This window comes from Etheostoma spectabile, chromosome 5, assembly GCF_008692095.1.
Source record: "Etheostoma spectabile isolate EspeVRDwgs_2016 chromosome 5, UIUC_Espe_1.0, whole genome shotgun sequence".
Classification (NCBI taxonomy): domain Eukaryota; kingdom Metazoa; phylum Chordata; class Actinopteri; order Perciformes; family Percidae; genus Etheostoma; species Etheostoma spectabile.
In genome coordinates, this window is record NC_045737.1 from 33,551,225 (window position 1) to 33,556,978 (window position 5,754).

Below are 5,754 nucleotides of genomic sequence, written 5' to 3' on the forward strand. Positions count from 1 at the left end.
CCTTGGCTTCTAGTAACTGCGTTGTTGTCATTACTTAGAATTTCTCATGGGGGTGACAGAAACTACGCACTAAAGCTTTAAGCCCTTTTCCAACTGGACAAAACATCAACTACACCTGGCATTTGTCAATAAGGTTACAATCGGCATTCATTCCGGGGATAAATTACTCTGCAGTATTCATGGGTGTTCATCAGTTTCAGGTCGATCGGCAGTGATGGAAACACCCGAGTCGACGCGCTAATTTTTTTCCCCTTTTCCAGCACAATGCTGCAACTCTTTGATATCCCAGCCACAAATTCTGTCAGTCTCAGTGTAAACAGCGCTCAAACATAATTCCAAATACACACACACACACACCTCAGTAATAACATTGCTACTTGCTTATCACCACTGAGGTTCCCTTGAGCAAAGCGTTTAACCCCCAACTGTTCCTGTAAAGCTGCTTAATGGCCTGGAGATTAGATTGTGGTTGTACTGGGCAGATGTAAGATGATCAAATATATATTTTTAATTTTATTTAAACAGTTCAACAGTCACCAGTTTAATCACACATGTGACAATACTGTTACTTAAAATGTGTATCAACACAGTAGACTTCCTTCCTTCCAAAAGCCAGAGGGACAAGGAGTGCATTTGGAAACTAACCGAGAGACAGCAACAAATGAACATAGAGAGATAGAGTTTTAAGGTTGTCCATCTCTTGAACTTGTGCTGCAGGAGTCCATGTGCTGCTGATATGAGATATGAGACTCTCTGTCTGCCCATACCAGCTCTATAGGAGGCAGTTTCATCTCTCTCTGCAGGTTCAAGATTTATGGAGCTGAAACCGTACGCCTGCGTATATGCTTTTCCCACTCTTGCCAATCTGCCCCCAATGAGGAAGGTTGATAATCAAGAAACTGAGAAAGCTCAAGCAACATGGAGGATAAAATCTGCTTAACGTAAGAAAATTTAGTTTTCATCTTCTTCCTTCTCTTCTTATCATTGGTTATGAGAGACAGATCCTAATGTGTAAATCAACCAACAAATGTCTGAAAGAACTGACATTTTCATGCACGCACAACCTCTCTCACACATGCACACACTCCTCTGTTTATGGACAACACATCTTCCTCCTCCTGTTTCCTCTTGTCTTACAGCCTGCCTGCCTCCTGCTGCTTAGTCGTAAACTCACATAATGTGTTTAGCATGCTTCGCCATCATGTCACTACCGCTGCTCAAGGCTGCTCGCTGTTATCATATCAGCACAGCGAGGCGGTCCGGCCATCACAGGCTACTTAATGCTGATGGAAAGCATCTGCACTGAAATGTCAGGAAAGCCAGGTGGTTTCTGATTTCATTACTGGCTTTTATTATAACATTTTCTTTTATATTTTAAATTGTTTATTCCCTCTCAAATTCTCTGTGACTTAAACTATCTACTGTACACACAGTTGACTTAAAGCTTTATTGCGTAATTTTTTTATGTTAATGAACATTTGTTACATTCAAACCATTGCCAAATGAGTTGCAACAAGGCTAATTACGACTATTAGCGCCGCACAGCTGTCTTTGTATTTCTCAGTATGGATGTGTTTAGAAGATTGTGTATCGTCTGGTGACGTCTTCCGCAGAAGCAAGTAAAGATGATGACCTCTTCTGTAGAGTCCATCGGTTTTTTTAATCCTCCGTGTCCTCCTTGCATACCAACGACTACGTGGAGGAGGGGGGTGCACGATCACGTAAGACTTGCATCATGTGGACGCACCGACAGTGTTGTTGTCATTACTTAGAATTTCTCATTGGGGCAACAGAAAACTACGCACTATACCTACCTACCTTAAACCATTAGAATGATGCATATGTACTGTATATTCAAACAATCACACAATTTCACAATCACATTTTCAGACTTTCCTGGAAAAAGTGTAAACTTTTAGCTGCTTCAGTTTTAAGATCCTAGTGTTTATGCTATTGTGGCGTACTGGTAGTGGAGTCATTGTTAATGTTGATAGTGACACCAAGTCAAAATGTCTACTGTACAAAAAGTCTGGATGTGTGAATTCCTCTCCTTTTGGTGAAGGAAAGTCATGGTCATCCTCCTGTCCAATTCCTTGCAAGACAGTAAACAAGCTCACAAAATGCCACAGTAACACAACATTAGTAGCATTAATAACTAATGTATTTGAAGTTGTAATCCCTTGCCCTCCTCGTCACTATTCATTTAGGCATTCATAGTTTTGCACGGTGCGCAGGCTAGAAAGCTAAAAGCTTGTATTTATTAAAACTTTAAAGTCAGCCAGGTTAACCTAGGCATGGGTAGATTAATTTTCTTTTCTCCGGTGTAATTTCTTCTTTCTTGTTTCCCTTTTAATAGAGTTAAAGGTCTAGTGTTTGACGATTTTGGTTGTTCATTATTAAAATCTGTGTTGCCTGTTCACAAACTTTTCCTTTTCATGAATATTCACCACCACCATCAAAAGTATTCCTATTCATATGAACTGGGATAAACGCTCCATATTCATGTGACATCTTTGAATATGTTAGCTGGTAATAGATATACAGGATATACTGCTCATCCTTTTGTGTTTTCGCTGTCACATGATGAACTCACAGGGGCTGATAATGGATATCGTCGCTTCCCGCCCGGCATGTTTGAAGACGAAAAAATGGCTAACATCAACAAGACAGTTTGTAGTACACACCAAATCTTTAGATAAAATAATAATAATAATAATTGGTAATAATAATAAAAACAGACGGACCTGATTGCTGGAGGGAAAGCTGGATGAAGATGTGGATGGACATCTTGGCTTTTTGAAGCGTGAAGGCTATCGTAGCGGTAATACGTACTTTGAACTGCGTGGCGCGAGAGTCGATTGCGATGTATGATCTCAACGCTAGATGGTAGAAATTTCCACACATTGGACCTCTTAAAGCTCACATTACCAGAACAGCTCTGTAGAGTAGACTAAATTTCCAGCCTGCGCATGGATAGAATTCAATCTGCAACATGCATACATGCATATGCCAGGTGGAGTCAGGGACATTCGGGCAGACAAATAGACTTCTCAGTAAACTGAACTCCCCCGATGAAAGCCTCAGAGAATAAATCTTATAGAAAAATAATCAAAAAATGGGCCTCCTTCCGACTGCCTTTCTCTCCATCTCCCTCTTTCTTTCTAGGCTCTTACCTTATCCTTGCCAAACCTCGCTGGATGCTAAACCGCCATAGATCAAATCCTGCATGACTCTGGGAAACAGTTCAATTCCAGACTTGCCCGTCCCTTCAGCAAATAATGAATCTGATCAGGGTTTGGGTTTAATATGAAACCCGTGCATAACTTGCTCCATGTGGTGTGTGTGTGTGTGTGTGTGTGTGTGTGTGTGTGTGTGTGTGTGTGTGTGTGTGTGTGTGTGTGTGTGTAAATTGCCATATACGTGTGGGTAGGCTTACAGTAAGAGCTGTTCATCAATGCCAATGTTTTTTCTCAAAGTCTATATTTTCCATCTCACTTCATCCCGTTTATCTTTTCCTGCTGTGGACATATACAGTAGTGACCAGCCTGTCTTTTAAATTGTGTGGCACAGGATGACTTATTCTCTACAGACCCGGGTTGTACTGTAAAGTATTTGCAAATAATTCTTGGGAATCTTTTTAAAACCTGCTTCAAGAATAAGATGGATGGGATTTGCAACACCAGACAGCTGACTGAGTATCATAGAGATCAATGATGGGAATGTATTTAACCAGTGGTTTGGCATGATTTAGCCTATTAACTGGAAATATCATTATTCATAATTCATTTCTGTTTGCCAAAACACACCATACATTTGTAATTTAATTTAATTTGTTAGCATCCAGGTAGCTACTAGTTTATACTTATGTCAGTACAGGATGAAGTTCACAGCTATAAGAGCTGGAGATAACAGTAATCCACCAGGTGTTGCATTAACGTTGCATAGTTTCGAGCAGGGACTCTCTGTGGTGGCCTTGAAGTAACAGAGACAATAACATTTCAATAGCGAAGCAAAAAATATATATTTTTAAAAACACAATGACATGTGAAACATCAAATGTGTGAAATGTAAGAAACTACAGTATATCAACAAAACAGAAACCATTTCACTTACAAACCTAAAAGAGTAGGCTCCTATTCTTATTCTTGTTCTTATTTTTTAATACATTTATACAAGCTTACTGTTCCATGATTACATTATCTGTAATGTGTCAATTAAATTATTTTGGTGTTTGTCCGTTTTGCTTGTCAAATGTGATTTTCTTAATTGCCCTTTTGTTTTCTTTTATTAATTAATTTTGATAAATGTTGTTTTGCACTTCAGAGCCACCGTAGTTGTACCTAACCTTTCCAATTAAATAAATTATAGAATTCCTATTATCATCTCCATGACTTCTCTTTGCTTACCTGGATGTGATAACGCAGCATTCTTTGCAAATGTGCTGCTTTTTGGCAGCAGACGGTGAGCTTTCAGATGTCTTATCTGCTTTGAACACATCCCTATTGAAGACATTTTCAAATAGTCCTTGCTTGTAATAACTGTGTAATGTCATGTCAAATTTGGTCTATATTCTTTACGTTCCACTTCCGGGATTGCTCCGGTGCTGCAGGACTTTCCACCAGAATGTGTTCCGCGTGTGTTTGTACTGGATGCTCCGTTACCTTCGGCTTATTTTGTGTTGGAATCTTAAATTCTGGTGGATTTAAAGGACTGTGGTTACCTGGTCCTCAGATCTCTGCAGGGTAAATCCAGACACCTACCTAGACTATCTGTCCAATCTGAGGTTTCTGATTCACGACTAAAACAACTTTTGAACGTACACCTTCCACCAAAACAAGTTTCTTCCCGGGGCTATTTTGCAGCGGCTCTGTACCGAGCTTAGGGCTGCCCATGACAATTGTGATTGGTTTAAAGAAATGCCAATAAACCAGAGCGTTTTTCTCCCATCCCTGAATGCTGTGTGGACTGTCCAGACCCTCCTACGCAGCGTTCTGGGGGAAGGTCTGGCAATACGGGACTATGTTGAACACTAAACCACTGGCATCAGTTTTAGTACACTTTTCTACTTTTGACAATTACCTGAAGCAGGAAACTACCTGTCTATGTTGTACTGCAAAAAGACTAAAACCATCTCAAAGGAATTTCTGGTGAAATAACTCTCATGAGGGCGCTCGGCAACTTCTTTCCATTCATCAACCTTCACCTCCAGATCACATCACAGACAGATGGGGCAGTAATGGCGCAGTGAGGTCAGAGATATACTGCCCTGTGTAGGCAGATAGGCAGGCAGCTTCCTCCTCTGACATAAACTCTGGCCTTTAGGGGCCTCAGGCCCGCCGGGAAAACTCCAGGACAAAGGAGGGAATACTCACTGGCGTCTAATGTCCAGGAGAAGCTTTGATGCTGCCATTTACACCACTAGCTACTTGTAATTTTATAAACATATAAAACACACATTGCTTATTATAGCTTATAGTTTAAATATACACACACACATACACACACACACACACACACACACACACACACGTGCCATATTCTGCCTGTGTCTGGATGGATTTACGCCAGGTGCAATGGTTTCTTCCAACAGTCCAATCCATGAATTGTGAACATGAGTTTGTATTTTTTGATCTGTCCATATGTGGATAGCCATGTAATATGCTGGTGTCCTACAGAGAACACACATTGCTAGGGTCCAGCCCAGCATAAGGCTGAAAATAATTAGTGGAATGGATGGATGGATGGATGGATGGA